This window comes from Eleutherodactylus coqui, chromosome 4 (assembly GCF_035609145.1).
Source record: "Eleutherodactylus coqui strain aEleCoq1 chromosome 4, aEleCoq1.hap1, whole genome shotgun sequence".
NCBI lineage: Eukaryota > Metazoa > Chordata > Amphibia > Anura > Eleutherodactylidae > Eleutherodactylus > Eleutherodactylus coqui.
The window spans coordinates 284768636-284787099 of record NC_089840.1 but is presented as its reverse complement, the minus strand read 5'-3'; the positions used below and the strand labels follow the sequence as shown (position 1 = coordinate 284787099).

At 52.9% G+C, this 18464-nt stretch overlaps 3 long non-coding RNA genes across 4 annotated transcripts; 1 reads left to right on the top strand and 2 right to left on the bottom strand.

Annotated features, from left to right (window-relative positions):
* Nucleotides 1-1952: 1952 nt before the first annotated feature.
* On the bottom strand, nucleotides 1953-5507 carry LOC136624535 (uncharacterized). The gene is made up of 3 exons (XR_010792325.1): nucleotides 5260-5507; nucleotides 2448-2593; nucleotides 1953-2223 (listed from the first exon to the last, which is right to left on the bottom strand). It is a non-coding gene; the product is annotated as an uncharacterized lncRNA (long non-coding RNA).
* Nucleotides 5508-5548: 41 nt separating this feature from the next.
* Nucleotides 5549-9290, top strand: LOC136624540 (uncharacterized). Its single transcript, XR_010792333.1, has 3 exons — nucleotides 5549-6044; nucleotides 6879-6986; nucleotides 8816-9290. It is a non-coding gene; the product is annotated as an uncharacterized lncRNA (long non-coding RNA).
* An 82-nt stretch (nucleotides 9291-9372) lies between these two features.
* Nucleotides 9373-14208, bottom strand: LOC136624539 (uncharacterized). 2 transcript variants are annotated; one of them, XR_010792332.1, is made up of 3 exons: nucleotides 13848-14208; nucleotides 11952-12059; nucleotides 9373-10057 (listed from the first exon to the last, which is right to left on the bottom strand). It is a non-coding gene; the product is annotated as an uncharacterized lncRNA (long non-coding RNA). The 2 variants fall into 2 exon arrangements; XR_010792331.1 differs by lacking the exon at nucleotides 13848-14208 and having other exon boundaries at nucleotides 11952-12372.
* Nucleotides 14209-18464: the final 4256 nt, after the last annotated feature.

The window sequence follows — 18464 nt, the reverse complement described above, 5'->3', positions numbered from 1 at the left end:
AATACAATCCGCGTAGAATCAGCTTTCAATTGTATAATTTTCATGCAGATATCCGCACACATTGCTGTCAATGTGATAGCAATGTGGCCGATCCGCGGTAAAATGGAGCATGCCGCGGTTTTTTCTCCCACGCATGAAAAACGCAATTCTATTAAAAATCAGTTTAATGGACGGGATGGCCAATGATTCCCTAGGGGCAAATCCGCTGCGGAAACCGCAATTCCATTTTGCTAGTGGACATGAGGCCTTAAGGCCTCATGTCCACGGGGAAAATCAGATCCGCTGCAGATTCTCAATGGAGAATCTGCAGCGGGTCCCTCCTGCCCCGCGGACATGAGCGCCGAAAATAGCAATTTAAAAGAATTTACCTATCCGGCGCGGGCGACGAAGCTCTGCTCTTCCTCACGGCCGGATCTTCATTTTCGGCCGGCGGATGAATTCCTGACGCTGCGCGCATGCGCCGGGCACATCCGCCGAGCCGAAGCAAGGGAGATGCGGCCGTGAGGAAGAGCAGAGCTTCGCGGTCCGCTGCGGGTGAGTAAATGCTTTAAATTCCTATTTTAGGTCTCCCGCGGATCCGGACGGCTTCAATAGAAGCCCGCGGGAGCCGTCCCCGCGGGAGACCCGCATGAAAATGGAGCATGGTCCAGATTTTTTCATGCTCCATTTTTTTAAAAATCACTTTTATTGACGATCCGCGGGTATTTATGTACCCGCGGGTGGTCAATGCATCCCTATGGGGTGCGGATCCGCGGGCAGGTAATCCGCTGCGGATCCTAAATCATATTTTCCCCGTGGACATGAGCCCTAAGGCTCCTTCCCACAGACGGATCTACCGTGTTTCCCCCGAAAGTAAGACAGTGTCTTACTTTCTTTTTATCCCCAAAAGCCCCACTATGTCTTACTTTCGGGGTATGTCTTATATTGGAAAATGGAGCATGAAAAAATCTGGACCATGCTCCATTTTCATGCGGGTCTCCCGGGACACAAAAATCAAATTGTACTCACACGCTCCGTTTCTTCTCTTCGCCGCGGCGCCATCTTCTCTCAGTCGCGGCCGGATCATTTTGCTTCGGCCCGGCGCATGTGCGGGGCACGTCACCGACGTCATCATGCACATCCGCCGAGCCGAAGAAAGAAGATCCGGCCGTGACGAGAGAAGATGACGCCGCAGCGAAGGAAGTATCCGGAGCGTGTGAGAGGTAAGTTAATTCTGATTTATTCCTATTTTCAGCGCTCATGTCCGCGGGGCAGGAGGGACCCGCTGCAGATTCTACATGGAGAATCCGTAGCGGGCCTGACTTTCCCCGTGGACATGAGGCCAAAGGCGGCAGACGCGGTGACGTATGGAGGGGGGGCGGCGCGGAAGTGGGCAGGAGGCGGCGCGCAGCTACCGTAGATGAGAGGGAGGCGGCAATACCCCCGTGTTTCCCCGAAAGTAAGACATATGTCTTACTTTCGGGGTACGGCTTACATTGGCCGACCCCCCTGAAACCCCCGATACGTCTTACAATCGGGGGGTGTCTTACTATCGGGGAAACACGGTATTCAACCTAATAGCTCAATGCTTACGGTGCGTAATTTCACAGCGGAATTCCGCACCGTAAAATGCAGCGGGTATACGCGCGGACGGCTTCCATTGCAGTCTGTGGAAGCCGTCCATTCACGCTATTTTCCGCTGTAGCACAGCGGAAAATAGCGTGAAACCGCCTCTACGCCTACCGCCAACCGCGTCACATGCCGCTGCGGTGCGTCTCACGCTCTATGACCCATGCGCACTGAGGCGTCATGCGGGACTCCGGAACCAGAGGTAAGTATTGGGGTCTCTTGGGGCTGCCGTGATGGGCTCCGCCCCGGAATTCCATGGCGGAGCTCGTCGCAGCCGGCTTTACAGCGTGGGTAATCAGGAGCCTGAAAACATAAATAAGGTAAAACAGAAAAAGAAATTCAAATCACGTTTTATTATTTATTAAAAATTTGGATTTTACACCAAGTGTCATTCCCTGATAAACCAAAGGCCGCTGTGTGTGGGTATCTTTTCTGTTTACTCAATCGGTGTAAAATATTGCGCAGTTTTTCAGGATACTCCAAAAAGCTTATAAAAAAAAAAAAAAGGTGAGTCACCGGCAAAAAGCAGTCCATAAAACGAAGGGTTTCAAGATTGCTGAACGTCGAGGGTCTCTTCACTGTCCGCCAGCCTTCCCATTCTCAAGGACGTCAGATCTGCAGGAAATAACGAAAAATCAGCAGGTTAACAGTCACATCACACCAGTATTACTGATCCCTAGATCCGCTCCACCCACTTACATTGACCACTACTCCCCCAACCTGGTCAGAAGAATCATATATACGTACACACACGCAAGCGAAAACCTGCAAATATGCGCAAAATAAGCACGTATGAGCAGATGCACGCAATGAAAATTTTAGCAGATGCAGCAGCTTACCTCGACGAGTTATGTCAGCTTGTGTGCAAGCGAAGCGAAATTCTTCTCAAAACGCGTCCAAACGTCAGGATCATCTCCACACGTAAGTTTGCAAAAAAAAGCGCACAAATCTCGGGTGGCCGCGTCTCCACACGTAGCGCACAAATCTGCAAAAAAAGATAGGTTGCGTCAGGTGGCGTCGAGCAAATTTCAGGTGACGTACTCACCAGACGTAGCGCACAGCGCATTAATCTCAGGTAGGTACTCGCCAGACGTAGCGCACAGCGCATTAATCTCAGGTAGGTACTCGCCACACGTAGCGCACAGCGCATTAATCTCAGGTAGGTACTCACCACACACAGCGCATTAATCTCAGGTAGGTACTCACCACACAGCGCATTAATCTCAGGTAGGTACTCACCACACAGCGCATTAATCTCAGGTAGGTACTCAGCACACAGCGCATTAATCTCAGGTAGGTACTCAGCACACAGCGCATTAATCTCAGGTAGGTACTCAGCACACAGCGCATTAATCTCAGGTAGGTACTCAGCACACAGCGCATTAATCTCAGGTAGGTACTCAGCACACAGCGCATTAATCTCAGGTAGGTACTCAGCACACAGCGCATTAATCTCAGGTAGGTACTCAGCACACAGCGCATTAATCTCAGGTAGGTACTCAGCACACAGCGCATTAATCTCAGGTAGGTACTCAGCACACAGCGCATTAATCTCAGGTAGGTACTCAGCACACAGCGCATAAATCTCAGGTAGGTACTCAGCACACAGCGCATTAATCTCAGGTAGGTATTCAGCACACAGCGCATTAATCTCAGGTAGGTACTCACCACACACAGCGCATTAATCTCAGGTAGGTACTCACCACACAGCGCATTAATCTCAGGTAGGTACTCACCACACGTAGCGCAGAGCACATTAATCTCAGGTAGGTACTCACCACACGTAGCGCACAGCGCATTAATCTCAGGTAGGTACTCATCACACAGCGCATTAATCTCAGGTAGGTAGTCACCACACATAGCAGCACAGCGCATTAATCTCAGGTAGGTACTCAGCACACAGCGCATTAATCTCAGGTAGGTACTCAGCACACAGCGCATTAATCTCAGGTAGGTACTCAGCACACAGCGCATTAATCTCAGGTAGGTACTCAGCACACAGCGCATTAATCTCAGGTAGGTACTCAGCACACAGCGCATAAATCTCAGGTAGGTACTCAGCACACAGCGCATTAATCTCAGGTAGGTACTCAGCACACAGCGCATTAATCTCAGGTAGGTACTCACCACACACAGCGCATTAATCTCAGGTAGGTACTCACCACACAGCGCATTAATCTCAGGTAGGTACTCACCACACGTAGCGCAGAGCACATTAATCTCAGGTAGGTACTCACCACACGTAGCGCACAGCGCATTAATCTCAGGTAGGTACTCATCACACAGCGCATTAATCTCAGGTAGGTAGTCACCACACATAGCAGCACAGCGCATTAATCTCAGGTAGGTAGTCACCACACATAGCAGCACAGCGCATTAATCTCAGGTAGGTACTCAGCACACAGCGCATTAATCTCAGGTAGGTACTCAGCACACAGCGCATTAATCTCAGGTAGGTACTCAGCACACAGCGCATTAATCTCAGGTAGGTACTCAGCACACAGCGCATTAATCTCAGGTAGGTACTCAGCACACAGCGCATTAATCTCAGGTAGGTACTCAGCACACAGCGCATTAATCTCAGGTAGGTACTCAGCACACAGCGCATTAATCTCAGGTAGGTACTCAGCACACAGCGCATTAATCTCAGGTAGGTACTCAGCACACAGCGCATTAATCTCAGGTAGGTACTCAGCACACAGCGCATTAATCTCAGGTAGGTACTCAGCACACAGCGCATTAATCTCAGGTAGGTACTCAGCACACAGCGCATTAATCTCAGGTAGGTACTCAGCACACAGCGCATTAATCTCAGGTAGGTACTCAGCACACAGCGCATTAATCTCAGGTAGGTACTCACCACACGTAGCAGCACAGCACATTAATCTCAGGTAGGTACTCAGCACATTAATCTCAGGTAGGTACTCACCACACACACCGCATTAATCTCAGGTAGGTACTCACCACACACAGCGCATTAATCTCAGGTAGGTACTCACCACACAGCGCATTAATCTCAGGTAGGTACTCACCACACACAGCGCATTAATCTCAGGTAGGTACTCACCACACAGCGCATTAATCTCAGGTAGGTACTCACCACACGTAGCAGCACAGCACATTAATCTCAGGTAGGTACTCACCACACAGCGCATTAATCTCAGGTAGGTACTCACCACACAGCGCATTAATCTCAGGTAGGTACTCACCACACGTAGCAGCACAGCACATTAATCTCAGGTAGGTACTCACCACACAGCGCATTAATCTCAGGTAGGTACTCACCACACAGCGCATTAATCTCAGGTAGGTACTCACCACACGTAGCAGCACAGCACATTAATCTCAGGTAGGTACTCACCACACAGCGCATTAATCTCAGGTAGGTACTCACCACACACAGCGCATTAATCTCAGGTAGGTACTCACCACACACAGCGCATTAATCTCAGGTAGGTACTCACCACACACAGCGCATTAATCTCAGGTAGGTACTCACCACACAGCGCATTAATCTCAGGTAGGTACTCACCACACGTAGCAGCACAGCACATTAATCTCAGGTAGGTACTCACCACACAGCGCATTAATCTCAGGTAGGTACTCACCACACGTAGCAGCACAGCACATTAATCTCAGGTAGGTACTCACCACACAGCGCTGAAATCTTCCTCTCCCACGTTGAAAGTAGTATAAAAGGCTCCAACCATCAGCTTCCTCTGTAGGCTCGGAATTCGCGGGCAAATTCAAGTACCGGTGACGTCACCGGTCACGTGAGGCGCGGGCACAGCTCTCATCGTGCACGGCAGCTGAACTGTACTGCTCGTGCACAATGGGAGGTCACATGGTGCCGATTCCAGCCACCTCATTGGCTGGAATCGGCAGCAGGAATAACCGCAGTGTAAACTACTAATATGCCAGCCGGACGCATATTACCAAAGGAGGCCTGAGTTCTCCTATGGGGCCGATTCAGCCAATCAGCTGGCTGGAATCGGCACCACGTGACACAGCGGCGTGCCCGCGCATTGCCGTGCACAGGATTGTGCTGCCTGAGTTCTCCTGTGCGGCCGATTCAGCCAACAGCGGCGTGCCCGCGCATTGCCGTGCACAGGATTGTGCTTTGCCCGCGCTTTCACATGTTCAGTGCCTTGCCATGCACTCGTGTGGACACAGGATTGTGCCTTGCCCGCGGTTTACATGCCACTCGTGTGTGGCACAGAGAGTTATTGATTTGGCAGGTATTTTTTGTGCTTTTTGGCAGGTATTTTTTGTGCTTTTTGGCAGGTTTTTTTTGTGCTTTTTGGCAGGTTTTTTTTGTGCTTTTGCCAAAGGTGATTATTTCTTTTGCGCACGTGGATTTGCCAGCGGAAGTTTTACATCTTTTGCGCAAGTGGATTTGCCAGCGGACGTTTTACACAGGACTACTAAAAGCCAAGGTAAGCTGCTGCATCTGCTCATTTAATTGCGCTCTTACTTCCCCTGCGCGCATTGGCGGAGAGGCGGCCAATTCTGCATGCCGCTGCATTGTCCACGAGCGCGATCCCCAGCATGCCGCTGCATTGTCGCCGCGATCCCCAGCATGCCGCTGCATTGTCCACGAGCGCGATCCCCAGCATGCCGCTGCATTGTCCACGAGCGCGATCCCCAGCATGCCGCTGCATTGTCGCTGCGATCCCCAGCATGCCGCTGCATTATCACCATGCCGCTGCATTGTCCACGAGCGCGATCCCCAGCATGCCGCTGCATTGTCGCCGCGATCCCCAGCATGCCGCTGCATTGTCGCCGCGATCCCCAGCATGCCGCTGCATTGTCGCCGCAATCCCCAGCATGCCGCTGCATTGTCGACGCGATCCCCAGCATGCCGCTGCATACATGGTCGCCGCTGCATTGTCCACGAGCGCGATCCCCCAGCATGCCACTGCATTGTCGCCGCGATCCCCAGCATGCCGCTGCATTGTCCACGAGCGCGATCCCCAGCTTGCCGCTGCATTGTCGCCGCGATCCCCAGCATGCCGCTGCATGCATGGTCGCCGCTGCATTGTCCACGAGCACGATCCCCAGCATGCCGCTGCATTGCTATGTGTGGAGACGCGGTTACCAGAGATTTGTGCGCTGTGCGCTGCTACGTGTGGAGACGCGATTACCTGAGATTTGTGCGCTGTGCGCTGCTACGTGTGGAGACAACACCCAAGATTTGTGCGCTACGTGTGGTGAGTACGTCACCTGAGATTTGCGTGACGCCACCTGACGCAACCTGTCTTTTTTTGCAGATTTGTGCGCCTTATTGCAAAATAACGTGTGGAGAGGATCCTGACGTTTGGACGCGTTTCGAGAAGAATTTCTCTTCGCTCGGACACCATCTGACATCACTCAGTGAGGTAAGCTGCTGCATCTGCCAAATTTTTCATTGCTTGCATATGCTCATGTGTACATGTATGCGTACATGCCTGTATGCGTACATGCATGCATGCCTTATGCGTGCCTGCCTGTATGCCTATGTGCGGGCATGCGTGCCGTATGCGTGCGGGCATGCGTGCCGTATGCGTGCGGGCATGCGTGCCTTATGCGTGCGGGCATGCGTGCATGCCTTATGCGTGCGGGCATGCGTGCATGCCTTATGCGTGCATGCCTTATGCGTGCGAGCATGCATGCCTTATGCGTGCGGGCATGCGTGCATGCCTTATGCGTGCGGGCATGCGTGCATGCCTTATGCGTGCGGGCATGCGTGCATGCCTTATGCGTGCGGGCATGCATGCCTTATGCGTGCGGGCATGCATGCCTTATGCGTGCGGGCATGCATGCCTTATGCGTGCGGGCATGCATGCCTTATGCGTGCGGGCATGCATGCCGTATGCGTGCGGGCATGCATGCCTTATGCGTGCGGGCATGCGTGCATGCCTTGTGCGTGCGGGCATGCGTGCCTGCATGCATGCCTGTATGCGTGCGTGCGTGCATGCCTGTGTGCGTGCGTGCCTTATGCGTGCGGGCATGCGTGCATGCCTTATGCGTGCATGCCTTATGCGTGCGGGCATGCATGCCTTATGCGTGCGGGCATGCCTTATGCGTGCGGGCATGCGGGCATGCCTTATGCGTGCGGGCATGCGGGCATGCCTTATGCGTGCGGGCATGCGGGCATGCCTTATGCGTGCTGGCATGCGGGCATGCCTTATGCGTGCGGGCATGCGGGCGTGCCTTATGCGTGCGGGCATGCGTGCCTTATGCGTGCGGGCATGCGTGCAGGCATGCGTGCATGCCTTGTGCATGCCCTTGTGCGGGCATGCGTGCATGCCTTGTGCGTACGGGCATGCGTGCCTGCATGCCTTATGCGTGCGGGCATGCATGCCTTATGCGTGCATGCCTTATGCGTGCGGGCATGCGTGCCTTATGCGTGCGGGCATGCGTGCCTTATGCGTGCGGGCATGCGTGCCTTATGCGTGCGGGCATGCATGCCTTATGCGTGCATGCCTTATGCGTGCGGGCATGCGTGCCTTATGCGTGCGGGCATGCGTGCCTTATGCGTGCGGGCATGCATGCCTTGTGCGGGCATGCGTGCATGCCTTGTGCGGGCATGCGTGCATGCCTTATGCGTGCGGGCATGCGTACATGCATGCCTGTATGCGTGCGTGCATGCCTGTGTGCGTGCGTGCCTTATGCGTGAGTGCATGCCTTATGCGTGCGTGCCTTATGCGTACATGCATGCCTGTATGCGTACATGCATGCCTGTATGCCTATGTGCGTGCATGCATGCCGCGTGCGTGCATGCCTTATGCGTACACGCACGCGTGCCTGTATGCGTGCATGCCTTATGCGTACACGCACGCGTGCCTGTATGCGTACACGCACGCGTTCCTGTGTGCATGCATGCCTGTATGCGTGCATGTATGCTCACCCACTTACTCAGCCACCCCCTCTCTCTCTCTCACACACTTGCTGTGTTAAATTCGTCTTATTGGCCGAAAAAGACATAACATTAGATTTGAGCATTTAATTCCTTTTTTTAGCACACGTACAGGTTCCATCCCAATACTGCACCTAATCTGCACTAACTGAACAAACCTTCGGAGAAACATACCAATTGTCCAAATATGATGTCATTATCTATTAAAGTAGGAGTGAAGAAAAGCAGGGACAGTGCAATAACTATGAAAACCCACGGAATTAAGCCAATTGCAGGCAGGGTTAATTTTTTTTTTCTTCCTCCTTCTAGGTCAGCTGATACGTTTTGGTCAGAATACTGCACTGTGGTAACCGTTTCCGGTGCTCACAACCACAGAGTTGAATCACCAGAGAGCCAAAAGTTCCCAGATGTTGGCTCCGGAGGACGCTTAAAAGCTGGAAATGGCCCATCACCTGCTATGGAACTACATCATCAGGATCTGATGGAGCAGTACGATGAAGATTGTCAGGTTGCATGTGATGCTGCTCACTGTCCCTCGTTAGTCGGTTCACAGTTTATACACTAAGCTATTTATCCCCTTAGAGAACAAGCCTGTTTGCGCCTTAGTGACAGACTGAAAACTTGGAACTTTACATGTGTCACTTGACATATCATAAGTCCGTAAAGGTTTTGCATATCCAAGTGACTGTGACATTTTTTTCTTCCCCTTGTTGTACTTCTGTTAGGTAGTAAAAAAGGACTGTTAAAAGTTGTGTATATTTATTAAAATTGCTACTTTGCACAATTTTGAATTTTCATTTTTTCACATTGTCAAATGTCATATATAAAATAAGTGCAAACATTCTGTACAAATCTGTGCGAACATATAGATTTCCATCTGTTCACTTTATTCTGGAAGCACGGTTTAAAACTTTTGTACATTTATTTTTTCCATTTAGGAGACGTACAAATTTAACATTACTTTTCAGAATTTTGAGGAACACTTAGTTTTCCTACACCAATCCAAGTTTGCAAAGGCTGCTAGGTGTCATAATTAAGGATGAGCGAGTATACTCGCTAAGGCACTACTCGTTCAAGTAATGTGCCTTAGACGAGTATCTCCCTGCTCGTCCATAAAGATTCGGGGACCGCTGCGGCTGACAGGTGAGTCGCAGGGGAGATAGAGAGAGATCTCCGTTCCTCCCCGCTCTCCCTCACGGCGGCCCCCGAATCTTTAAGGATGAGCAGGGAGACACTCGTTTAAGGCACATTACTCGAACGAGTAGTACCTTAGCAAGTATACTCGCTCATCCTTAATTATGACACCTAGCAGCCTTTGTGACATAGACAAAAGGCCGCTGTGTTTATGGGTCTTTTCTGTTTAATGCATTGCAGTAAAATATTGCGCAGTTTTTCAGGATCCTCCGTCATAATTATTTTTTTTAAAAAGCGTATTAAAAACAAGGGAGTCACTGGGAAAAAACAGTGCATTAAAAGAAGGGTTTAAAGATTGCTGAACGACGAGGGTCTCTTCACTGTCTGCCAGCCTTCCCGTTCTCAAGGACGTCAGATCTGCAGGAAATGACGAGAAATCAGCAGGTTAACAGTCACATCCCACCAGTATTACTGATTCCTAGATCCGCTCAACCCACTTACAATGACCACTACTCCCCCAACCAGGTCAGAAGAATTATGCATGCATCTATACATGCATGCGTGCATCTATGCATGCATGTGTGCATCTGCATGCATGTACACGCATGTGTGCATCTATACATAAATGCATGCATACAGGCACGCGTGCATGTCCGCATACAGGCACGCGTGCATGTCCGCATACAGGCACGCACGCATGCCTGTACGCATACAGGCACGCACGCATGCCTGTACGCACACAGGCACGCACGCATGCCTGTACGCACAAGGCACGCATGCACGCACATAGGCATACAGCCACGCATGTGTGTACGCATACAGGAATGCGTGTACACAGAGGCATGCGTGTACACATAAGGCATGCGTGTACACATACAGGCATGCGTGTACGCATAATGCGCGCATGTACGCATAATGCGCGCATGTACGCATAATGCATGCACGCACGCATACAGGCATGCATGTACGCATAAGGCATGCACTCACGCATAAGGCACGCACTCACACAGGCATGCATGCACGCACAAGGCATGCACGCACGCACACAGGCATGCATGCAGGCACGCATGCCCGCACGCCCGCACGCACAAGGCATGCACGCACGCCCGCACGCACAAGGGCATGCACGCACGCCCGCACGCACAAGGGCATGCACGCACGCCCGCACGCACAAGGGCATGCACGCACGCCCGCACGCACAAGGGCATGCACGCACGCCCGCACGCACAAGGGCATGCACGCACGCCCGCACGCACAAGGGCATGCACGCACGCCCGCACGCACAAGGGCATGCACGCACGCCCGCACGCACAAGGGCATGCACGCACGCCCGCACGCACAAGGGCATGCACGCATGCCCGCACGCACAAGGGCATGCACGCATGCCCGCACGCATAAGGCATGCATGCCCGCACGCATAAGGCATGCCCGCACGCATAAGGCATGCACGCATAAGGCATGCACGCATGCCCGCACGCATAAGGCATGCACGCATGCCCGCACGCATAAGGCATGCACGCACGCATAAGGCATGCATGCCCGCACGCATAAGGCATGCACGCATGCCCGCACGCATACGGCACGCATGCCCGCACGCATACGGCACGCATACGGCACGCATGCCCGCACGCATAAGGCACGCATGCCCGCACGCATAAGGCATGCACGCACGCATAAGGCATGCATGCCCGCACGCATAAGGCATGCACGCATGCCCGCACGCATACGGCACGCATGCCCGCACGCATACGGCACGCATGCCCGCACGCATACGGCACGCATGCCCGCACGCATAAGGCACGCATGCCCGCACGCATAAGGCATGCCCGCACGCATAAGGCATGCACGCATGCCCGCACGCATAAGGCATGCACGCATGCCCGCACGCATAAGGCATGCACGCATGCCCGCACGCATAAGGCATGCACGCACGCATAAGGCATGCATGCCCGCACGCATAAGGCATGCATGCCCGCACGCATAAGGCATGCATGCCCGCACGCATAAGGCATGCACGCATGCCCGCACGCATAAGGCATGCACGCATGCCCGCACGCATAAGGCATGCACGCATGCCCACACGCATACGGCACGCATGCCCGCACGCATACGGCACGCATGCCCGCACGCATACGGCACGCATGCCCGCACATAGGCATACAGGCACGCACGTACGCATACACGCAGGCACGCATGTACGCATAAGGCATGCATGCATGTACGCATACAGGCATGTACGCATACAGGCACGCATGCATGTACACATGAGCATATGCAAGCAATGAAAAATTTGGCAGATGCAGCAGCTTACCTCGCTGAGTGATGTCAGATGGTGTCCGAGCGAAGCGAAATTCTTCTCGAAACGCGTCCAAACGTCAGGATCCTCTCCACACGTTATTTTGCAATAAGGCGCACAAATCTGCAAAAAAAAGACAGGTTGCGTCAGGTGGCGTCACGCAAATCTCAGGTGACGTACTCACCACACGTAGCGCACAAATCTTGGGTGTTGTCTCCACACGTAGCAGCGCACAGCGCACAAATCTCAGGTAACCGCGTCTCCACACGTAGCAGCGCACAGCGCACAAATCTCAGGTAACCGCGTCTCCACACGTAGCAATGCAGCGGCATGCTGGGGATCGTGCTCGTGGACAATGCAGCGGCGACCATGCATGCAGCGGCATGCTGGGGATCGCGGCGACAATGCAGCGGCATGCTGGGGATCGTGCTCGTGGACAATGCAGCGGCGACCATGCATGCAGCGGCATGCTGGGGATCGCGGCGACAATGCAGCGGCATGCTGGGGATCGCGCTCGTGGACAATGCAGCGGCGACCATGCATGCAGCGGCATGCTGGGGATCGCGGCGACAATGCAGCGGCATGCTGGGGATCGTGCTCGTGGACAATGCAGCGGCGACCATGCATGCAGCGGCATGCTGGGGATCGCGGCGACAATGCAGCGGCATGCTGGGGATCGCGCTCGTGGACAATGCAGCGGCATGGCGACAATGCAGCGGCATGCTGGGGATCGCGGCGACAATGCAGCGGCATGCTGGGGATCGCGCTCGTGGACAATGCAGCGGCATGCTGGGGATCGCGGCGACAATGCAGCGGCATGCTGGGGATCGCGCTCGTGGACAATGCAGCGGCATGGCGACAATGCAGTGGCATGCTGGGGATCGCGCTCGTGGACAATGCAGCGGCATGCTGGGGATCGCGGCGACAATGCAGCGGCATGCTGGGGATCGCGCTCGTGGACAATGCAGCGGCATGCTGGGGATCGCGCTCGTGGACAATGCAGCGGCATGGCGACAATGCAGTGGCATGCTGGGGATCGCGGCGACAATGCAGCGGCATGCTGGGGATCGCGCTCGTGGACAATGCAGCGGCATGGCGACAATGCAGCGGCATGCTGGGGATCGCGGCGACAATGCAGCGGCATGCTGGGGATCGCGCTCGTGGACAATGCAGCGGCATGCTGGGGATCGCGGCGACAATGCAGCGGCATGCTGGGGATCGCGCTCGTGGACAATGCAGCGGCATGCTGGGGATCGCGGCGACAATGCAGCGGCATGCTGGGGATCGCGCTCGTGGACAATGCAGCGGCATGGCGACAATGCAGTGGCATGCTGGGGATCGCGCTCGTGGACAATGCAGCGGCATGCTGGGGATCGCGGCGACAATGCAGCGGCATGCTGGGGATCGCGGCGACAATGCAGCGGCATGCTGGGGATCGCGCTCGTGGACAATGCAGCGGCATGCTGGGGATCGCGGCGACAATGCAGCGGCATGCTGGGGATCGCGCTCGTGGACAATGCAGCGGCATGGCGACAATGCAGTGGCATGCTGGGGATCGCGCTCGTGGACAATGCAGCGGCATGCTGGGGATCGCGGCGACAATGCAGCGGCATGCTGGGGATCGCGCTCGTGGACAATGCAGTGGCATGCTGGGGATCGCGCTCGTGGACAATGCAGCGGCATGGCGACAATGCAGTGGCATGCTGGGGATCGCGGCGACAATGCAGCGGCATGCTGGGGATCGCGCTCGTGGACAATGCAGCGGCATGCTGGGGATCGCGGCGACAATGCAGCGGCATGCTGGGGATCGCGCTCGTGGACAATGCAGCGGCATGCAGAATTGGCCGCCTCTCCGCCAATGCGCGCAGGGGAAGTAAGAGCGCAATTAAATGAGCAGATGCAGCAGCTTACCTTGGCTTTTAGTAGTCCTGTGTAAAACGTCCGCTGGCAAATCCACTTGCGCAAAAGATGTAAAACTTCCACTGGCAAATCCACGTGCGCAAAAGAAATAATCACCTTTGGCAAAAGCACAAAAAAAACCTGCCAAAAAGCACAAAAAAAACCTGCCAAAAAGCACAAAAAAAACCTGCCAAAAAGCACAAAAAATACCTGCCAAATCAATAACTCTCTGTGCCACACACGAGTGACATGTAAACCGCGGGCAAAGCACAATCCTGTGCACGGCAATGCGCGGGCACGCCGCTGTTGGCTGAATCGGCCGCACAGGAGAACTCAGGCAGCACAATCCTGTGCACGGCAATGCGCGGGCACGCCGCTGTGTCACGTGGTGCCGATTCCAGCCAGCTGATTGGCTGAATCGGCCCCATAGGAGAACTCAGGCCTCCTTTGGTAATATGCCAGCCGGACAGGAGCCGTGGGGTTGTTCTGTGCTTACAGGACCTGTGATGATGTCACCGTCATGTGATCACTGTGTGGGAGGAGACAAGGGGTCACATGACCAGGTCTCTCTGCTCAGTGGATGCAGGACTCTGCTGTGTGAGGATGTATTCAGAGAGTGGATAAAGCAGAGCTGAGAGTGTGCGAGACGGAGGAGCGGAGCTGAGCGTGGGTGAGACGGAGGAGCAGAGCCGAGCGTGTGCGAGATGGAGGAGCGGAGCCGAGTGTGTGCGAGACGGAGGAGCGGAGCCGAGCGTGTGCGAGACGGAGGAGCGGAGCCGAGCGTGTGCGAGACGGAGGAGCCGAGGGACATTACTGCAGTACTTTATAAGTTGGCATTATTGCCACATCAGGAGAAAACGGGGCCTTATTACTATATAGGGGAGCATTCATGGGGACAGTATTACTATATATGGACTTTCAAGTGACCAATATAGCGTGGAGGTCAGGTGGGCACTGCTATTTTGTAAGGGGGCGCTCACAGGCAGAACTATTACTTAAACAAACCACAAAGGGGGAATTATTAATGTCTATGGGGAACAAGAGGGCACTATTGGGAGGATGGATAGAGGGGACAGTATTACTTATAAGGGAGCACTACTGTGGCTATTATTACTGTGTGTGGGCACAAAAGGGGCATTAATATCATGGAGGGTCTGGCTAACTGCCATCATGGAAGCTTGGGTCAAAGAGGTGATCTCTACTGGGTACAAGAGAGATATTTCCGCTACCCTCTTCAAATGTGCGATTCTGGAGCTGCCAGTCAGCATGTAATAAACTCCCCACCATCCATGACTTTTTTTTACTGCTAAATCCCTAATCTGCTAGCTCTAACAGAAACGTTGATGCAGCAGTCTGACACGGCCTGCCCTGCTGCACTGTCCTATAACGGCCTGAAGTTCTCACATACCTCAAGACCGGAAAACAGGTGTGGAGGAGGAGTAGGTGCTCTTCTAACCCCAAAATGCACCTACCAGGTCACCCCCCTCGTACCCTCACTACCCATCATTTGAGGTACATATGCTATGACTTTTCTGCCCACTGTCCATGCGAGTTGCAGTTATATACCACCCCCCAGGTGCTCCTCGCCTGTTTCTGGACCACTTTGCTGCCTGGCTGCCCCATTTCCTCTCCTGCGAAATTCCAACCTTCATCTTGGGTGACTTTAATATCCCCATAAATGATCCCATCTCCCCATCTGCCTCTTAGTTTCTATCGCTCACCTCTTCCCTTAGTCTCTCACAGCTCTCAGCCTCTCCCACTCACAAGGATGGCAATGCTCTCGATCTGGTCTTCCTCCATCTCTGCTGTGAGTCCCACTTTACTGACTCCCCTCTTCTGCTCTCGGACCAAAACCTTCTCTCTTTCTCTATCAAGCTCTCTAACATCTCTTTAGACCCACCGACCTACCATACGTACAGGAACCTTCAGGCCATTCACACCCAGGACTTTGCCAAATCCCTACAGTCCTCTCTGTCCCCTATCTCACTCCTCCCCTGCCCCAACCTGGCTGCAACAAACTACAGCACCACTCTCAAATGTGCCCTGGATGAAGCTCCACCCCCCCACCCCCGTGACACAAGCCATCTGATGCAGACCGCGGCAACCCTGGCTCACGCCTCAAACATGTTTCATCTGGCGGTGATCGAGAAGTTCTGACCAGCTGTGGAGAAAGTTGCAAATGTCCGCAGACTTTCTCCACTACAAATTCATGCTCAGAACCTACAACCTCGCCCTCCACCATGCCAAACAAGTCTATTTCACCTCTCTTGTCTCCTCAGTTTTGCACAACCTTAATCGACTCTTTGATGCTTTTCACTCCCTTCTCAGCCCTAAACTGCAGCCCATAGTGAATAATTTCAGTGCTGAAGAGCTGGCTGCTTACTTCAAAAAGAAAATTGATGACATCAATCAAGAAACAACCTCCCAATCCCAGATTAGCCTTGACGCTAGTTTCATCAATACTGCATCTAGTACTACTCACTGCCTGTACTCCAACCAACGACAGAGGAAGAAGTCTCCAATTTTCTTTCCTCTGCTCGCCCCACCACCTGCACTCGCGATCCTCTCCCCTCACACCTCCTCCAGTCCTTCTGCCCAGTGGTTATTTCCCATCTCACCACTATATTCAACCTCTCTCTGACCTCTGGCATCTTTCTCTCTTCTTTCAAACATGCCATAATATCCCCACTGCTAAAGAAACCGACTATTGACCCGACTGATACTGCCAAGTACTGACCCATCTCAAATCTCCCCTTCATCTCCAAACTATTGAACGCCTGGTTTACTCTTGCCTTCTAAGCTATCTATCATAAAACTCTCTTCTCGACACCCTACAGTCCAGCTTCCAACCCCTACAATCGACAAAAACTTCCATTACAAGGGTGTCAAAGAACCTCCTGACAGCCAAATCGAGGAGCGATTAATCCCTACTGATCCTCCTTGACCTTTCCACAGCATTTGATACTGTTGACCACAAACACCTCCTCAGTAGGCTTTGCTCCATTGGTCTAAAGGACACTGTTCTCTCCTGGTTCTCCTCCTACCTATCTGACCGCTTCTTTAGTGTCTCCTTTGCTGGTTCTACCTCTCCTCCTCTTCCCCTTGCTGTTGGGGTCCGCCAGGGTTCGGTTCTCTGCCCCCTCCTTTTCTCTATCAACACAGCCCATATTGGCCAAACCATCAGGCGATGGCCTCCAATACCACCTCTACACCGACGACACCCAGTTATACATCTCTTCCCATGACATCTTTGCACCTTTCCTCCAAAACATCACCGACTGTCCACTGTCTCTAACATTATGTCCTCTCTCTACCTAAAACTGAACCTCTCCAAAACTGACCTCCTGGTGTTTCCGCCCTCTATTAACCGACCTCATTCTGACATCTCCATCTCAGTGTGTGGCACCACCATAACTCCCAAACAGCATGCCTTGGGGTCATATTCGACGCCGATCTCTCCTTCACCCTCTACATCCAATCTCTGGCCTGAACATGTCAGCTGACCTCAAGAACATCTCAAGAATCTGCCCTTTTCTCACTATGGACTCGCTAAAAATGCTCACTGTTGCCCTCATCCATTCTCGGCTCGATTACTGCAACTCGTTGCTGATTGGACTCCCCTGCTTCAGACTCTACCCTCTCCAATCCATCCTGAATGCAGCAGCCAGTCTCATCTTCCTGTCCAGTCGCTACTCTGACGCCTCTGCCCTGTGCCGGTCACTGCACTAGCTGCCCGTTAAATACAGAATTCAATTTAAACTCACTACCTTCATCCATAAAGCTATCCACAGTGCCGCACTGCCCTACATTGCCTCTCTCATCTCAATCCATCACCCAGCCCACGCCCTCTACTCTGTTAATAAAATCAGATTGAGTGTTCGAACCTCTCATTCCTGCCTCCAAGTCTTCTCCAGAGCAGCACCAGTCCTCTGGAACGCAGTACCAAAAGCTATCCGGTCAATCTATGACTCACAAAACTACAGGCGTGCTCGAAAAATGTACTTCTTCAATTAGGCATACCATATCTCCTAAACCAAACCCCTCTGTATGCCGCCTGATAACATGCTCCCTGACCTACTGACTGCAATCCCTGCTAGCCACTATCAACTACCCTCTGCAGTCACACCGTTTCTGCCCTCACATGGCTTAATGTCTGACCATTGTCTATGTGTATAGCATCCCTCACTCTCCACCTCGCCATACTGGGCACATCTCCAGACTCTTTACCTTCTGTATCACCCAATTATTTGTAGTATGTAAGCTTGTTTGAGCAGGACCCTCACCCCTATTGTTTCCATCAACTGATTACTACATGTAACCGTGGTTCTGTAATTTTTGTACTTATGTCCTTCTGTATTTCCCGTCTTTATAAGCGCTGCAGAATATGTTGGCGCTATACAAATAAAGATTATTATTACCCCATTTCTTTAAATCTCATCCTCCTCAATCTCCTTCTCTTGGTTTACTTTTCAAGCAAACTCTTAATTTGCTTTGGGTCCAGCAGCCATTGTTCTGGTTCCCACTCAGGTAAAGGTGCATGGAGTTCTATCAGAACCCATTTATCATCCCCAAGAGCTGACCCACCCCACAAATTAGCATAACATAGCAATTCAGTCCCAGCTTTTCTGG